This window comes from Oncorhynchus masou, unplaced genomic scaffold, assembly GCF_036934945.1.
Source record: "Oncorhynchus masou masou isolate Uvic2021 unplaced genomic scaffold, UVic_Omas_1.1 unplaced_scaffold_1160, whole genome shotgun sequence".
Taxonomy (NCBI): Eukaryota; Metazoa; Chordata; class Actinopteri; order Salmoniformes; family Salmonidae; genus Oncorhynchus; species Oncorhynchus masou.
In genome coordinates, this window is record NW_027001357.1 from 69,249 (window position 1) to 87,637 (window position 18,389).

Consider the following 18,389-nt stretch of genomic DNA (forward strand, 5'->3'; position numbering starts at 1 on the left):
CATTAGACTGGTAGAGGATAGCAATTATGGATAATGAGAAGGAAACGTATTTACAAGATGACTAAAATGTATGTCGTTTACCCTGTGTAGAATTAATAGCCTATGGATATTTGGCGGCCAAAACTATTTCCAACCAGTATAAACAAAAAGTTTAAACTAGGCTAAATAGCATCAAAAAAGGAGAGTAGGCTATGGAGCAGCTAGGTGGCGCTTGGCTGGATACAAGTGCCCCTTTCCCAGATGAGATGCGGATTTCAGTCCGGAATGCGACATCGATGGCGGAGGCTCGGCTCAACTTGTCCCCCCGAACTAAACTGGTTCTGGAGGTCCTGATGGTGTTGATGTGTCTCGGCGCAGTTACAGGTGTGTGTCATCATAACGCAGATGCGCAACTGCAAGGAAAACCTTTTATTTTCATAAAGCTCATGAAAATATACTTCATCATTTAGAAAAAGTGAATCACTTTTCAGTTTTCACTGACTTCCAGTTTATATGCGTTATCTTCATTGTAGCAGTAGACGCCCACTATGTTCCCCTCTGCCTTCAATACATTGGGCTCCTATAATGGTTTTAATTAGAAATGTGGGGTTTAAGAGGTCCTAAACCCTGATTAAAAAGACCCTGAACACTGATTAAAGATGCTCTGAACACTGATTTGGAGAGCCTTTATGCCTGTGTAAAATAATCAAAGGGAAACGCTGGCGTGATGAATGCTGTACAAATCCCCGCTGGGTGCTGCTATACACTGTTGGCAGATGTCTCTGTGTGATGTGCTTTCTTTTAGAAAGACACTGGCCATGTTTGTGATTAAAGCACCACAAGCATCGAAATATTGTTTTTGATGTTGCCTTATTCTTTAAATGGAATTTGTAGCAATGGCTTTTCTTAGAAAAATGCTTTGAAACCTCTACAGTAAGCCTACTCTGAAACTTGCTGTATAAATTAAAGCGGCAATCAGCAGTTGAAACAACAACCAAGCGTTTTCCCTGCCCCCGTTCCTCTACAAAGCTGACAGTTGGGGCTGAAGAAATATAACCACTCTCAAATTCATGGACGTAGCTATGGATGCAAGGACTGACCATCTAGGAGATCCAAAATATAGTTTTAACCATGTTGAGGCTATATAGTGTCTTTACATTTACTTTGTTTACAAACATTGGTGTAAAACAAGTTTATATTTTGGGTTCTGATGAGGTACGACAGTTGAACTAAGCTCATGAGGCCTACGTTATATTCCTCAAGAATCAATGGATACATACAGATAACTGCCAAAATAAAGGAAACACTTGAGTAAATGAGGGGATACAAAGTGTATATTAAAAGCAGGTGCTTCAACCCAGGAGTGGTTCCTGAGTTCATTAAGCAATTATCATCCCATCATGCTTAGGGTCATGTATAAAAAATGCCCAGTTGGATCATCAACAACAAAACACCACATTATGGCATTTCTCGTGGAAGAGTGGTGTTTCAACCCTCCAATAAAGTTCCAAACAATTGTAGAATCTATGTCAAGCTGTGCTGATGGCGCGTGGTGTCCCAGCGCCCTATGAAGATGCTTTATGTTGGTTTCCTTTATTTTGGCAGTTACCGGTATCTTTCATTTACAGAGGTGGGACTGAATCACTATTATTCGAGTCACAAGCAAGTCGTAAGTCATGAGGTCCATGTCTCAAGTCCAGTCACAAATAGAACTGGTCGAGTCTGGAGTCAAGTCCAAGTCGTGCATTGTAAGAGCAAGTCAAGTCTCAAGTCAAGTAAAATAAAACATCGATACATGCAATGACTTCAACTACAAATATGTGTCTATTTATTGAGGCTACCTGACAGCTCTTTTCATTATTTTGTCTACAACACATTTTGATGATGTAATAATGAATTTGAACATCAAATTCTAAATGCAAGCTTCATAAGTAAATGATCCATTTGAATCCATTTCGACATAGCAAAAGACCAGTAGGCCTATGCTAGTGATTGTGTTGCTTGATGCCCAATGCTGGTGAGCTTGTAAAGTAAACAGTTAATATTATTTTGGATCTGTAAATATTTATTTATGGCAATCCTCTCTCTCGCTACAATTTGACGTTTTGCCTGCACCCGATCCTGTAGTTGTACAGCAAATCAACAAACCTAAACGTTTTGACCGGAGTGCGCCATAAAGGAGTGTTCAACCCTCGCGAACTCCCGCGCACGCACATGCACACGCGACCACAATCTGAGTAGATGAATCCTGTCATTGCCATACAAATAAGAATTCATACAGCCATAAACGTTTATGTATTTTCAAAACACAAGATACAGAAATAAATTGCGTTTTACACCTGCATTTTGAGCTGAATGTCATTTATGTCAATATCAATTAGGGATATCATGTCACTTCTCTCGAGTCCAGAGCAAGCAGCATCATAACGCTTCGAACACACCGACAGGGTTTTGGCGCAAAATGGTATGATGCCTCATCTGGATATGTAAGCAACAACAGTTCAACGTTCACCTGCTGCCTACCATTTCTGTCAAGCAATTAACGCATACAGTTTGACACATATGTTCGAAATGCACTACACCGAACGCACTGCAACTACATCTGCAACGCAATGCTGCGAAGCAAACGCAGCGTTTCATTGGAAATGAATGTAATTCTGGTGTTCCAAAATGCCATTGTCTGTGGGTGTGTTCTAAGCGTTACAAGGCTGGAAGCTACTCTACTGTATGCAGCGGAGGTTCTGCATTCGCTACAGTCAGTGGAGGTCGGAAAGCAGGGTCTGTCTGTAGCCTTTCTCTTCCTCACTAACATCTTCATCCCATAAGTATTGAAGGCAGTGTGATGTTACAGCTGTCTTATGACATATAGCCAATACGTAGAACTGAGGTACTGTATATATAGCCTAATTAACTCACCCAAACTAGGCCTCACTGAAATATGAAAATGTTCTCATGAAATTGCCTGGTAGCCTGTTGTTCTGGCAAAGATCCTCTGTAACAGATTTCTGAGCTGTATATAGATAATATCAACGTAGGCTACTCTGTTTTTACCAGGAAAAACCGGAGAGGATGAAACAAGTGATTTTTGGTCACTTATCTGGATAAGTGCTGGGCGGCTGATGCTGCAGACTGGTCATTGGTCAACAGTCAATACACACATCTTTGCCATGTTGTGTTTCTGAGAAAGGAGTTTGGTGTAATGCCTTAGGCCTATGTTGGTGACCAGATCGAATAGGCTTAGTTATACACATAAAATATACAAATGGTAGGCTATACCTATATAGCCTATTAAAACCATAGAAAAATACAAATAAATCCATTCAGTTTCACACGCTGACCCCCAAAAACCTTCTGTGACCCACCCCAACTTTAAAAACCACCAGCTCATCCGACCTCTGTTGACTGGCAGTTTGCTGGTCCAATCAGAGGGCCAAGTGTGCGTTTCACTACCCAATCTCTTGCACGTGTTTTGCAAGCTACAGTGTCTGGCTGTGTGGAGAGAATTCCGCTAAGACTCTGTGGCACAAAATAAGTGACAAAATGTTACAAAACCTGGCCAGATAATGTCACTTCATCAGTCTCAAGTCAAGTCCTAGTCTTGAGGCTCAAAGTCTAGCCTCAAATCATCACATTTCTGACTGGAGTCAAACTCGAGTCCAGGTAATGTGACTCGAGTCCACACTGTTAATTTATACATCCAAAAATGACTATAGCAACTGCAGATAGGCCCCTTTAATGGACGGCAAAGATCCATGTGACTCTAATGCTGTCATATTATGTGTGTGTGTCTGTAGGTAACATCCTGGTGATTGTGATAGTGGCGGCCACCAAGACCTTCCACTGCGTGACATCAGTGCTCATTATGAACCTGGCCATCAGTGACCTGTTGGTTGGGGTTGGAGTCATGCCCTTCATAGCTCTCTCCATCATGAACAACGGATGGGTCGACTGTACTGTAAGGCTGATCTGGGGCTTCTATTCATCTGTGTGTGTGAGAGTGTGTGTGAGTGTCATTGATGTTATAGTGCCTCTAAGCAGTCATATAGTTAATCTGTAGGTACCATAACCCAGGGGTGTACCATAACCCAGGGGTGGACCACAACCCAGAGGTGAACCATAACCCAGGGGTGTACCATAACCCAGGGGTGTACCATAACCCAGGGGTGTACCATAACCCAGGGGTGGACCACAACCCAGGGGTGTACCATAACCCAGGGGTGTAGCATAACCCAGGGGTGTTACATAACCCAGGGGTGGACCACAACCCAGGGGTGGACCACAACCCAGGGGTGTACCATAACCCAGGGGTGTACCATAACCCAGGGGTGTACCATAACCCAGGGGTGTACCATAACCCAGAGGTGAACCATAACCCAGGAGTGGACCACAACCCAGGGGTGGACCATAACCCAGGGGTGTACCATAACCCAGGGGTGTAGCATAACCCAGGGGTGGACCACAACCCAGGGGTGTACCATAACCCAGGGGTGGACCACAACCCAGGGGTGTACCATAACCCAGGGGTGTATAGCATAACCCAGGGGTGTTACATAACCCAGGGGTGTACCATAACCCAGGGGTGTTACATAACCCAGGGGTGTACCATAACCCAGGGGTGTACCATAACCCAGGGGTGTACCATAACCCAGGGGTGGACCACAACCCAGGGGTGTACCATAACCCAGGGGTGTATAGCATAACCCAGGGGTGTTACATAACCCAGGGGTGTACCATAACCCAGGGGTGTTACATAACCCAGGGGTGTACCATAACCCAGAGGTGAACCATAACCCAGGAGTGGACCACAACCCAGGGGTGGACCATAACCCAGGGGTGTACCATAACCCAGGGGTGTAGCATAACCCAGGGGTGTTACATAACCCAGGGGTGTACCATAACCCAGAGGTGAACCATAACCCAGGGGTGGACCACAACCCAGGGGTGTACCATAACCCAGTGGAGGCCAACCCTCCTAATGGAGAGCTACAGGGTTGTCAGGTGGGTAACTCTCCAGGAGCAGGGTTGTCAGGTGGGTAACTCTCCTGGAGCAGGGATGTCAGGTGGGTAACTCTCCTGGAGCAGGGTTGTCAGGTGGGTAACTCTCCTGGAGCAGGGTTGTCAGGTGGGTAACTCTCCTGGAGCAGGGTTGTCAGGTGGGTAACTCTCCTGGAGCAGGGTTGTCAGGTGGGTAACTCTCCTGGAGCAGGGATGTCTTGTGGGTAACTCTCCTGGAGCAGGGTTGTCAGGTGGGTAACTCTCCTGGAGCAGGGTTGTCAGGTGGGTAACTCTCTTGGAGCAGGGTTGTCAGGTGGGTAACTCTCCTGGAGCAGGGTTGTCAGGTGGGTAACTCTCCTGGAGCAGGGTTGTCAGGTGGGTAACTCTCCTGGAGCAGGGTTGTCAGGTGGGTAACTCTCCTGGAGCAGGGTTGTCAGGTGGGTAACTCTCCTGGAGCAGGGATGTTTTGTGGGTAACTCTCCTGGAGCAGGGTTGTCAGGTGGGTAACTCTCCTGGAGCAGGGATGTCAGGTGGGTAACTCTCCTGGAGCAGGGTTGTCAGGTGGGTAACTCTCCTGGAGCAGGGTTGTCAGGTGGGTAACTCTCCTGGAGCAGGGTTGTCAGGTGGGTAACTCTCCTGGAGCAGGGTTGTCAGGTGGGTAACTCTCCTGGAGCAGGGTTGTCAGGTGGGTAACCTCCTGGAGCAGGGATGTCAGGTGGGTAACTCTCCTGGAGCAGGGTTGTCAGGTGGGTAACTCTCCTGGAGCAGGGTTGTCAGGTGGGTAACTCTCTTGGAGCAGGGTTGTCAGGTGGGTAACTCTCCAGGAGCAGGGTTGTCAGGTGGGTCGCTCTCCTGGAGCAGGGTTGTCAGGTGGGTAACTCTCCTGGAGCAGGGTTGTCAGGCGGGTAACTCTCCTGGAGCAGGGTTGTCAGGCGGGTAACTCTCCTGGAGCAGGGTTGTCAGGTGGGTAACACTCCTGGAGCAGGGTTGTCAGGCAGGTAACTCTCCTGGAGCAGGGTTGTCAGGCGGGTAACTCTCCTGGAGCAGGGTTGTCAGGTGGGTAACTCTCCTGGAGCAGGGTTGTCAGGTGGGTAACTCTCCTGGAGCAGGGTTGTCAGGTGGGTAACTCTCCTGGAGCAGGGTTGTCAGGTGGGTAACTCTCCTGGAGCAGGGTTGTCAGGTGGGTAACTCTCCTGGAGCAGGGTTGTCAGGTGGGTAACTCTCCTGGAGCAGGGATGTCTTGTGGGTAACTCTCCTGGAGCAGGGTTGTCAGGTGGGTAACTCTCCTGGAGCAGGGTTGTCAGGTGGGTAACTCTCCTGGAGCAGGGTTGTCAGGTGGGTAACTCTCCTGGAGCAGGGTTGTCAGGTGGGTAACTCTCCTGGAGCAGGGTTGTCAGGTGGGTAACTCTCCTGGAGCAGGGTTGTCAGGTGGGTAACTCTCCTGGAGCAGGGTTGTCAGGTGGGTAACTCTCCTGGAGCAGGGTTGTCAGGTGGGTAACTCTCCTGGAGCAGGGATGTCAGGTGGGTAACTCTCCTGGAGCAGGGTTGTCAGGTGGGTAACTCTCCTGGAGCAGGGTTGTCATGTGGGTAACTCTCTTGGAGCAGGGTTGTCAGGTGGGTAACTCTCCAGGAGCAGGGTTGTCAGGTGGGTCGCTCTCCTGGAGCAGGGTTGTCAGGTGGGTAACTCTCCTGGAGCAGGGTTGTCAGGCGGGTAACTCTCCTGGAGCAGGGTTGTCAGGCGGGTAACTCTCCTGGAGCAGGGTTGTCAGGTGGGTAACACTCCTGGAGCAGGGTTGTCAGGCAGGTAACTCTCCTGGAGCAGGGTTGTCAGGCGGGTAACTCTCCTGGAGCAGGGTTGTCAGGTGGGTAACTCTCCTGGAGCAGGGTTGTCAGGTGGGTAACTCTCCTGGAGCAGGGTTGTCAGGTGGGTAACTCTCCTGGAGCAGGGTTGTCAGGTGGGTAACTCTCCTGGAGCAGGGTTGTCAGGTGGGTAACTCTCCTGGAGCAGGGTTGTCAGGTGGGTAACTCTCCTGGAGCAGGGATGTCTTGTGGGTAACTCTCCTGGAGCAGGGTTGTCAGGTGGGTAACTCTCCTGGAGCAGGGTTGTCAGGTGGGTAACTCTCCTGGAGCAGGGTTGTCAGGTGGGTAACTCTCCTGGAGCAGGGTTGTCAGGTGGGTAACTCTCCTGGAGCAGGGTTGTCAGGTGGGTAACTCTCCTGGAGCAGGGTTGTCAGGTGGGTAACTCTCCTGGAGCAGGGTTGTCAGGTGGGTAACTCTCCTGGAGCAGGGATGTCAGGTGGGTAACTCTCCTGGAGCAGGGTTGTCAGGTGGGTAACTCTCCTGGAGCAGGGTTGTCAGGTGGGTAACTCTCTTGGAGCAGGGTTGTCAGGTGGGTAACTCTCCAGGAGCAGGGTTGTCAGGTGGGTCGCTCTCCTGGAGCAGGGTTGTCAGGTGGGTAACTCTCCTGGAGCAGGGTTGTCAGGCGGGTAACTCTCCTGGAGCAGGGTTGTCAGGCGGGTAACTCTCCTGGAGCAGGGTTGTCAGGTGGGTAACTCTCCTGGAGCAGGTTTGTCAGGTGGGTAACTCTCCTGGAGCAGGGTTGTCAGGTGGGTAACTCTCCTGGAGCAGGGTTGTCAGGTGGGTAACTCTCCTGGAGCAGGGATGTCAGGTGGGTAACTCTCCTGGAGCAGGGATGTCAGGTGGGTAACTCTCCTGGAGCAGGGTTGTCAGGTGGGTAACTCTCCTGGAGCAGGGTTGTCAGGTGGGTAACTCTCCTGGAGCAGGGTTGTCAGATGGGTAACTCTCTTGGAGCAGGGTTGTCAGGTGGGTAACTCTCCAGGAGCAGGGTTGTCAGGTGGGTCGCTCTCCTGGAGCAGGGTTGTCAGGTGGGTAACTCTCCTGGAGCAGGGTTGTCAGGCGGGTAACTCTCCTGGAGCAGGGTTGTCAGGCGGGTAACTCTCCTGGAGCAGGGTTGTCAGGTGGGTAACTCTCCTGGAGCAGGGTTGTCAGGCGGGTAACTCTCCTGGAGCAGGGTTGTCAGGCGGGTAACTCTCCTGGAGCAGGGTTGTCAGGTGGGTAACTCTCCTGGAGCAGGGTTGTCAGGTGGGTAACTCTCCTGGAGCAGGGTTGTCAGGCGGGTAACTCTCCTGGAGCAGGGTTGTCAGGTGGGTCGCTCTCCTGGAGCAGGGTTGTCAGGTGGGTCGCTCTCCTGGAGCAGGGTTGTCAGGTGGGTCGCTCTCCTGGAACAGGGTTGTCAGTGGCTGCCCCTTCCATAACACTAGTGAGTCTTTCAAACGTTTATTTGATTGTCTGTGTGTGAGAAATGTGCCCCATAACAGTGAATGGACTGGTTCATCTGTTTCTCCCTACCTTCTGTCTGCTAGGACCTGTGTCTGTATGTGGGGTACACCTCCTCAGTCTACTGTACAGCCTCAGTCCTGACCCTGGCAGCCATCGCCCTGGACCGCTACCACTCTATCATGGACTGTCTGCGCTACAGGTAATTCAATGATCCTGACTAACTACAAGACTATACATTTGAACCAACTAAAATAGATCTAGACAAATGATACAATGCCTTCAGAAAGTAATCCCAGGGGGTGTGAATACTTTCTGAAGGCAAAGTACTACTAACTGAAGATCTAGACCAATCAGATCTAAACCTAGGACATCTCATTAGACTATAGATCTAGACCAATCAGATCTAAACCTAGGACATCTCATTAGACTATAGATCTAGACCAATCCAATCTAAACCTAGGACATCTCATTAGACTATAGCTCTAGACCAATCAGATCTAAACCTAGGACATCTCATTAGACTATAGATCTAGACCAATCAGATCTAAACCTAGGACATCTCATTAGACTATAGACCTAGACCAATCAGATCTAAACCTAGGACATCTCATTAGACTATAGATCTAGACCAATCAGATCTAAACCTAGGACATCTCATTAGACTATAGATCTAGACCAATCAGATCTAAACCTAGGACATCTCATTAGACTATAGATCTAGACCAATCAGATCTAAACCTAGGACATCTCATTAGACTATAGATCTAGACCAATCAGATCTAAACCTAGGACATCTCAGTAGACTATAGATCTAGACCAATCAGATCTAAACCTAGGACATCTCATTAGACTATAGATCTAGACCAATTAGATCTAAACCTAGGACATCTCATTAGACTATAGATCTAGACCAATCAGTTTTTGACCTAGGACATCTCATTAGACTATAGATCTAGACCAATCTGTTTTTAACCAAGGACATCTCATTTGACTATAGATCTAGACCAATCAGATTTAAACCTAGAACATCTCATTAGACTATAGAACAATCAGATCTAAACCTAGGACATCTCATTAGACTATAGACCAATCCGATCTAAACCTAGGACATCTCATTAGACTATAGACCAATCCGATCTAAACCTAGGACATCTCATTAGACTATAGACCAATCCGATCTAAACCTAGGACATCTCATTAGACTATAGACCAATCCGATCTAAACCTAGGACATCTCATTAGACTATAGACCAATCCGATCTAAACCTAGGACATCTCATTAGACTATAGATCTAGATTAGAAACAGTTAAATCAAGCACAGACATTTCCTTCAGAAAATTGAACTTTTCTAGTTATTTTGATTATTATTCCAGTTCCCACTGTACCCTATGGAGGAAGTGTGCTGTGGTGCTGTGGATCTGGCTCCAGGCCCTGGTCACCAGCTGTCCTCCTCTGCTGGGCTGGAGCACTGTGTCCTACATGGCTCCCATGTACAGGTTGGTGTAGGTTCCATTCCCGCTGGGGTCAAATATACTAACAATGTATGATCTCAAAATGTATGGAATGTCAGCACTAAAATGTATGTTTGCTTTAGATAAAAGCCTGCATTGCCCTTATTAATGTTTAATATTTTCCGTGAGTACAATGTATCAATAATTGCTATTACTCATTCTTACAGTGTTGCGTAACAGTGATCATTTCCAATACTTGTTACACTGTGCAGTACTTCCAGGACATGTTACAGTAACAAGGTGACTAATGTAAACTATCACCATGTACTATTATTTCAGCTGTGCGGTGAACTGGAAGAGCAGTCCCAGCTACACAGCCTTCATGGCTGCCCTGTCCTTCCTCATGCCTGCTGCAGTAATCCTCTTCTGCTACGTCATCATCGTCCGTGTAGCCCGGAGCCACGCCAGGAGGATCCACAACCTGGAGGACCAGCTCCAGAGAAACACTGGAATGCCGAGCTCCTCCTTCCCGACCGAGAGTACTTCTGAGCGGACTAGTCCGAGGTGTCAAGGTGCCCACGGTCCTTCCACCTCCAGGCTGGTGTATCATCTGAGTGGGCGGTTTGTATCGGAGACCCATGGAGAGGTTGGGGACGAGGTTCCTTCAGGGTCAGATCATACTGCTGGAGCTCCACAGACCTCCAACCACCCAGACTCTACCTGCAGCTCCAAAGCTGCATCCCGGAGACTGTTCTCCTTCCTGGCCCAACACGCCCCCCATGGCCACCCCCATCCGCCCCACCAGAACTCCAACTCCAATCACCTCCATCACCACGGGGTTGTACGTCTCTTCCTGGTTATCGCCGCCTTCTTCCTGTGTTGGACTCCATATATAGGCGTTGCGCTGGTCCAGGCCACGGAGACCGCCCTATCGTGTAAGTCCTCCTTAGTTCCGCCCTCAGCGGTTACCTTCTCCTATTGGTTGGTTCTGTTGAACTCAGACATCAATCCTCTGCTGTATGCTCTGCTCAGTCAGAGGTTCCAGGGGCTCTGCGGTGCCTGAAGCAGAAGATCAGAGTGCGTCTTGGGGGGAACGTGGTGGGGAGTGGGGGAGGCGAGACCAGGGGGAGGGAGAGGGGGAGGAGCAGTGAACCATGTGACCCATGTACTCTGACTTCCGTCCATCCCCGCCCCATCCTGGCCTAGTATGTTCTGGACCTGGGTCTAACATCCACAACCCACCTGTAGGAGAGGGGCTGAGACGGGCCTACTGCTCTTCCATCTTCACAGTCGACTCCAACTTCTCGGACAGCTCCAGGGAGCGTGTGTGTGGTGTGTTCCGCCCCGGTAGCTCCGCCTCTTCCTCCACCTCCTCCTGCCCCCTGTGGCAGGACTCAGTTGGAGGAGGCGGGGAGAGGAGTTCAAACAGGAGGTTGGAGTGCCTGCAGGTCCCCACCAGGACAGCAGAGGGCAGCAGTCTGCCGTGCTCTGCAGCCACCAGAGACAGACAGGCAACCTTCTTCTATGGACAGATCACAGTGAGGGTAGAGCATGATGTATGCTAGTCGGAGCGGATTAAGATCTTTATGAACCATCCATCTGTCGTTGATCAAGGCACTTAACCCCGAATGAAACGTCTCCAGGAGTGCAGTACTATGATTTACCCTGCGCTCCAACCTCAGAGGACGTGGGGTAAAACAGAAGACTAACGGCTCGATTCAATCAGATCCGCTTCAGCCGACATCAGCATAGCAGTTGTTTTGATGGTGTCAGAGGCAGAAAGAACTGCGTTAGAGCTGTCAAATCCACAAGTGGCTCCCGGCATTATACCTATAGCAGACATTGCGATTGGCTGCACAGAGTCTGATTAACAGAAATCCTATACAGTCTTGTTTACAAGTTTGAATAGTGGAATGTGAGATGTAATCTACACCTTTATTAGAAACACTGGAATGTGAGATGTGATCTATACCTCCATTAGAAACACTGGAATGTGAGATGTAATCTACACCTTCATTAGAAACACTGGAATGTGAGATGTAATCTACACCTTCATTAGAAACACTGGAATGTGAGATGTAATCTACACCTCCATTAGAAACATTGGAATGTGAGATGTAATCTACACCTTCATTAGAAACACTGGAATGTGAGATGTAATCTACACATTCATTAGGAACACTGGAATGTGAGATGTAATCTATACCTCCATTAGAAACATTGGAATGTGAGATGTAATCTACACCTTTATTAGAAACATTGGAATGTGAGATGTAATCTACACCTTTATTAGGAACACTGGAATGTGAGATGTAATCTACACCTTCATTAGGAACACTGGAATGTGAGATGTAATCTATACCTCCATTAGAAACATTGGAATGTGAGATGTAATCTACACCTTTATTAGAAACATTGGAATGTGAGATGTAATCTACACCTTTATTAGGAACACTGGAATGTGAGATGTAATCTACACCTCCATTAAGAACACTAGAATGTGAGATGTAATCCACACCTTCATTAGAAACACCAGAATGTGAGATTTTAATCTACACCTTCATTAGGATGATAGAAATTCCCCTTTTTTTGGTTAAATTAGTTTTTTATTTGAAAATAATTGTTTCAGGGAGCTGAACTTCTAACATGAGTGTGGCTTCTTGACAAGCAGCTGCGTGTAAATTAAATCTGTTATACTGTCTAGTTCCTTTGTAAATTACATCTGTTATACTGTCTAGTTCCTTTGTAAATTAAATCCGTTATACTGTCTATGTCACGACTTCAGCCGAAGTGGGTTCCTCTCCTTGTTCGGGCGGTGCTCAGAGGTAGGCGTCGCACGACTTCAGCCAAAATGGGTTCCTCTCCTTGTTCGGGCGGTGCTCGGAGGTAGGCGTTGCCGGTCTACTAGCCATCGCCGATCCACTTTTCATTTTCCGTTTGTTTTGTCTTTGTTTCTACACACCTGTTTTTCATTCCCCTAATTATTGTTCATGTACAGTGGGGCAAAAAAGTATTTGGTCAGCCACCAATTGTGCAAGTTCTCCCACTTAAAAAGATGAGAGAGGCCTATAATTTTCATCATAGGTACACTTCAACTATGACAGACCAAATGAGGGAAAAAAATCCAGAAAATCACTACCATTGTAGTTTGCGTGAGGATGTCCGTAGGGAGTTGGCCTGCAGGGAAACCACACTCACCTTTGACCAGCTGGTGGACTAAATACTTTTTTGCCCCACTGTATTTAACCCTCTCTTTCCCCCATGGTGTTGTGCGGGATTGTTTTATGTCATGTTCTGTAATGTTGGTGACTGGTTATTTTGACAGGTGCTGTTTTTTGCCCGTGCGTAAAAGTTGATGTTCGTGTGTTTGTGTTTGGGAAAGTGTAGTGTTTTACCTTGCACCATTCATTATTCTGAGTAAAGTTACGTTGCTCCCAGTTCTCTGCTCTCCTGCGCCTGACTGCATACACCAGCTACACCCACCATTCTGACAGAATCCCGCAACAGTTGAGGATATGGAGTCAGCAGGAGCAGACAACCCCGTATTAAGGGTCGAGGAGCGAGTCCAGCAGCATGCGGCCATGCTGCAACATCCCGCCACCAACATGGATCGCGTCCTGCAGACGATGGATCGCTGGGAGAGAAGAGGAGTGCCGCCAGCTCCTCCGCCGACACCACCAATGGCACCACTACCCACCCCTCCTTCACCTGGTCCCAGTGGGATCTGGCTCGCTCTTCCGAGGGACTATGATGAGACGGCTTCGGGATATCAGGGGGTCCTACTCCAGCTGGAGCTTTACTTAGCAACCATTCACCCGACTCCCTCGGGCCGTGAGAGCGTGTCCGCCCTTATCTCCTGCATCTCAGGGAAAGCCCTGGAGTGGGCCAATGCCGTTTGGGGGGAAGGAGAAGTGGTGTTGGACCAATTTGAGGAGTTCACAGCTTTTTCACCTTAGGCAGGAGACAAGGAGCGCACAGGAGTTTGCGTTGGACTTTCTGACCCTGGCCGCCAGCACTGGATGGAACGACAGGGCCCTGATCGATCACTACCATTGTAGTTTGCGTGAGGACGTCCGTAGGGAGTTGGCCTGCAGGGAAACCACACTCACCTTTGACCAGCTGGTGGACATGTCCATCCGGTTGGATAACCTGCTGGCCAGCCGCGGACGTCCAGATCGGGGTCTGTTGGTTACATTCCCCAGCACCACCGCTGCAACGCCCATGAAGCTGGGAGGTGCTGCACTTCGGGCGACCGGAGGAGGGGCCGTTCCAAGCACCATCTGTGGCCGCAGAGGGCACACTGTTGGTCGGTGCTGGGGAGGTTCCTCTAGGAGTCGAGGCAGCAGGCAGGGCACTATCGTGTCACCCCAGGTGAGTCGGCACCAGGCTCACCCAGAGCCCCCTGTTGCTCACATGTTTTTGTTGATTAATTTTCCTGATTCCCCCCCCCCCCACCCCCACATTCCCAGCATAAGGCCTCGTAGATTCAGGCGCAGCTGGGAATTTTATAGACAGATCATTTGCCGATAGTTTAGGGATCCCCTTGTTCCTGTGGACATGCCCCTCCCTAGATAGTCGACCACTAGGGTCAGGGCTGATTAGGGATCCCATTGTTCCTGTGGACATGCCCTTCCCTAGATAGTCGACCATTAGGGCCAGGGCTGATTAGGGATCCCATTGTTCCTGTGGACATGCCCTTCCCTAGATAGTCGACCATTAGGGTCAGGGCTGATTAGGGATCCCATTGGGATGCCCTTCCCCATCATTAGGGTTCCTGTGGACATGCCCTTCCCTAGATAGTCGATCATTAGGGTCAGGGCTGATTAGGGATCCCATTGTTCCTGTGGACATGCCCTTCCCTAGATAGTCGATCATTAGGGTCAGGGCTGATTAGGGATCCCATTGTTCCTGTGGACATGCCCTTCCCTAGATAGTCGACCATTAGGGTCAGGGCTGATTAGGGATCCCATTGTTCCTGTGGACATGCCCTTCCCTAGATAGTCGACCACTAGGGTCAGGGCTGATTAGGGATCCCATTGTTCCTGTGGACATGCCCTTCCCTAGATAGTCGACCATTAGGGTCAGGGCTGATTAGGGATCCCCATTGTTCCTGTGGACATGCCCTTCCCTAGATAGTCGACCACTAGGGTCAGGGCTGATTAGGGATCCCATTGTTCCTGTGGACATGCCCTTCCCTAGATAGTTGACCACTAGGGTCAGGGCTGATTAGGGATCCCATTGTTCCTGTGGACATGCCCTTCCCTAGATAGTCGACCATTAGGGTCAGGGCTGATTAGGGATCCCCATTGTTCCTGTGGACATGCCCTTCCCTAGATAGTCGACCACTAGGGTCAGGGCTGATTAGGGATCCTGTGGACCCATTGTTCCTGTGGACATGCCCTTCCCTAGATAGTTGACCATTAGGGTCAGGGCTGATTAGGGATCCCCATTGTTCCTGTGGACATGCCCTTCCCTAGATAGTTGACCACTAGGGTCAGGGCTGATTAGGGATCCCATTGTTCCTGTGGACATGCCCTTCCCTAGATAGTTGACCACTAGGGTCAGGGCTGATTAGGGATCCCATTGTTCCTGTGGACATGCCCTTCCCTAGATAGTTGACCACTAGGGTCAGGGCTGATTAGGGATCCCATTGTTCCTGTGGACATGCCCTTCCCTAGATAGTCGACCACTAGGGTCAGGGCTGATTAGGGATCCCCATTGTTCCTGTGGACATGCCCTTCCCTAGATAGTTGACCACTAGGGTCAGGGCTGATTAGGGATCCCCATTGTTCCTGTGGACATGCCCTTCCCTAGATAGTCGACCATTAGGGTCAGGGCTGATTAGGGATCCCCATTGTTCCTGTGGACATGCCCTTCCCTAGATAGTTGACCACTAGGGTCAGGGCTGATTAGGGATCCCCATTGTTCCTGTGGACATGCCCTTCCCTAGATAGTCGACCACTAGGGTCAGGGCTGATTAGGGATCCCCATTGTTCCTGTGGACATGCCCTTCCCTAGATAGTCGACCACTAGGGTCAGGGCTGATTAGGGATCCCCATTGTTCCTGTGGACATGCCCTTCCCTAGATAGTCGACCATTAGGGTCAGGGCTGATTAGGGATCCCATTGTTCCTGTGGACATGCCCTTCCCTAGAGAGTCGACCACTAGGGTCAGGGCTGATTAGGGAGGCCACCGCTCCACATGGTTATGTGCATGCTGAAGATAGTCGACCACTAGGATCAGGGCTGATTAGGGAGGCCACCGCTCCACATGGTTATGTGCATGCTGAAGATAGTCGACCACTAGGGTCAGGGCTGATTAGGGAGGCCACCGCTCCACATGGTTATGTGCATGCTGAAGATAGTCGACCACTAGGGTCAGGGCTGATTAGGGATCCCCATTGTTCCTGTGGACATGCCCTCCCCTAGATAGTCGACCACTAGGGTCAGGGCTGATTAGGGAGGCCACCGCTCCACATGGTTATGTGCATGCTGAAGATAGTCGACCACTAGGGTCAGGGCTGATTAGGGAGGCCACCGCTCCACATGGTTATGTGCATGCTGAAGATAGTCGACCACTAGGGTCAGGGCTGATTAGGGAGGCCACCGCTCCACATGGTTATGTGCATGCTGAAGATAGTCGACCACTAGGGTCAGGGCTGATTAGGGAGGCCACCGCTCCACATGGTTATGTGCATGCTGAAGATAGTCGACCACTAGGGTCAGGGCTGATTAGGGAGGCCACCGCTCCACATGGTTATGTGCATGCTGAAGATAGTCGACCACTAGGGTCAGGGCTGATTAGGGAGGCCACCGATCCACATGGTTATGTGCATGCTGAAGATAGTCGACCACTAGGGTCAGGGCTGATTAGGGAGGCCACCGCTCCACATGGTTATGTGCATGCTGAAGATAGTCGACCACTAGGGTCAGGGCTGATTAGGGAGGCCACCGCTCCACATGGTTATGTGCATGCTGAAGATAGTCGACCACTAGGGTCAGGGCTGATTAGGGAGGTCACCGCTCCACATGGTTATGTGCATGCTGAAGATAGTCGACAAACATGGTTATGTGCATGCTGAAGATAGTTGACCACTAGGGTCAGGGCTGATTAGGGAGGTCACCGCTCCACATGGTTATGTGCATGCTGAAGATAGTTGACCACTAGGGTCAGGGCTGATTAGGGATCCCCATTGTTCCTGTGGACATGCCCTTCCCTAGATAGTCGACCACTAGGGTCAGGGCTGATTAGGGATCCCATTGTTCCTGTGGACATGCCCTTCCCTAGATAGTTGACCACTAGGGTCAGGGCTGATTAGGGAGGTCACCGCTCCACATGGTTATGTGCATGCTGAAGATAGTCGACCACTAGGGTCAGGGCTGATTAGGGAGGCCACCGCTCCACATGGTTATGTGCATGCTGAAGATAGTTGACCACTAGGGTCAGGGCTGATTAGGGAGGCCACCGCTCCACATGGTTATGTGCATGCTGAAGATAGTCGACCACTAGGGTCAGGGCTGATTAGGGAGGCCACCGCTCCACATGGTTATGTGCATGCTGAAGATAGTTGACCACTAGGGTCAGGGCTGATTAGGGAGGCCACCGCTCCACATGGTTATGTGCATGCTGAAGATAGTTGACCACTAGGGTCAGGGCTGATTAGGGAGGCCACCGCTCCACATGGTTATGTGCATGCTGAAGATAGTTGACCACTAGGGTCAGGGCTGATTAGGGAGGTCACCGCTCCACATGGTTATGTGCATGCTGAAGATAGTCGACCACTAGGGTCAGGGCTGATTAGGGAGGTCACCGCTCCACATGGTTATGTGCATGCTGAAGATAGTTGACCACTAGGGTCAGGGCTGATTAGGGAGGTCACCGCTCCACATGGTTATGTGCATGCTGAAGATAGTCGACCACTAGGGTCAGGGCTGATTAGGGAGGCCACCGCTCCACATGGTTATGTGCATGCTGAAGATAGTTGACCACTAGGGTCAGGGCTGATTAGGGAGGTCACCGCTCCACATGGTTATGTGCATGCTGAAGATAGTCGACCACTAGGGTCAGGGCTGATTAGGGAGGCCACCGCTCCACATGGTTATGTGCATGCTGAAGATAGTTGACCACTAGGGTCAGGGCTGATTAGGGAGGTCACCGCTCCACATGGTTATGTGCATGCTGAAGATAGTCGACCACTAGAGTCAGGGCTGATTAGGGAGGTCACTGCTCCACATGGTTATGTGCATGCTGAAGATAGTTGACCACTAGGGTCAGGGCTGATTAGGGAGGTCACCGCTCCACATGGTGACGCAGGAGGGTCACAGGGAGAGAATCAGCCTCTTCCTTATTGATTCTCCTGCGTGTCCCGTGGTGCTGGTTTACCCTGGTTGGCCTGTCATGACCCCACTATTTCATGGCAACAGAGGGCTCTCACGGGGTGGTCACTAAAGTGCTCAGGGAGGTGTTTATGGGTTTCCGTCGGTGCTACAACGGTGGAAAGTCCAGACCAGGTCTCCACCGTGCGCATCCCCTCTGAATATGCCGATTTGGCTCTCGCCTTCTGCTGTCTAGTTCCTTTGTAAATTAAATCTGTTATACTGTCTAGTTCCTTTGTAAATTTAATCTGTTATACTGTCTAGTTTCTTTGTAAATTTAATCTGTTA

General features: G+C 49.7%; 1 pseudogene; it reads left to right on the plus strand.

The window, feature by feature from the left end:
• Positions 1 to 176: 176 nt before the first annotated feature.
• Positions 177 to 11,291, plus strand: LOC135529399 (5-hydroxytryptamine receptor 1D-like; annotated as a pseudogene).
• Positions 11,292 to 18,389: the final 7,098 nt, after the last annotated feature.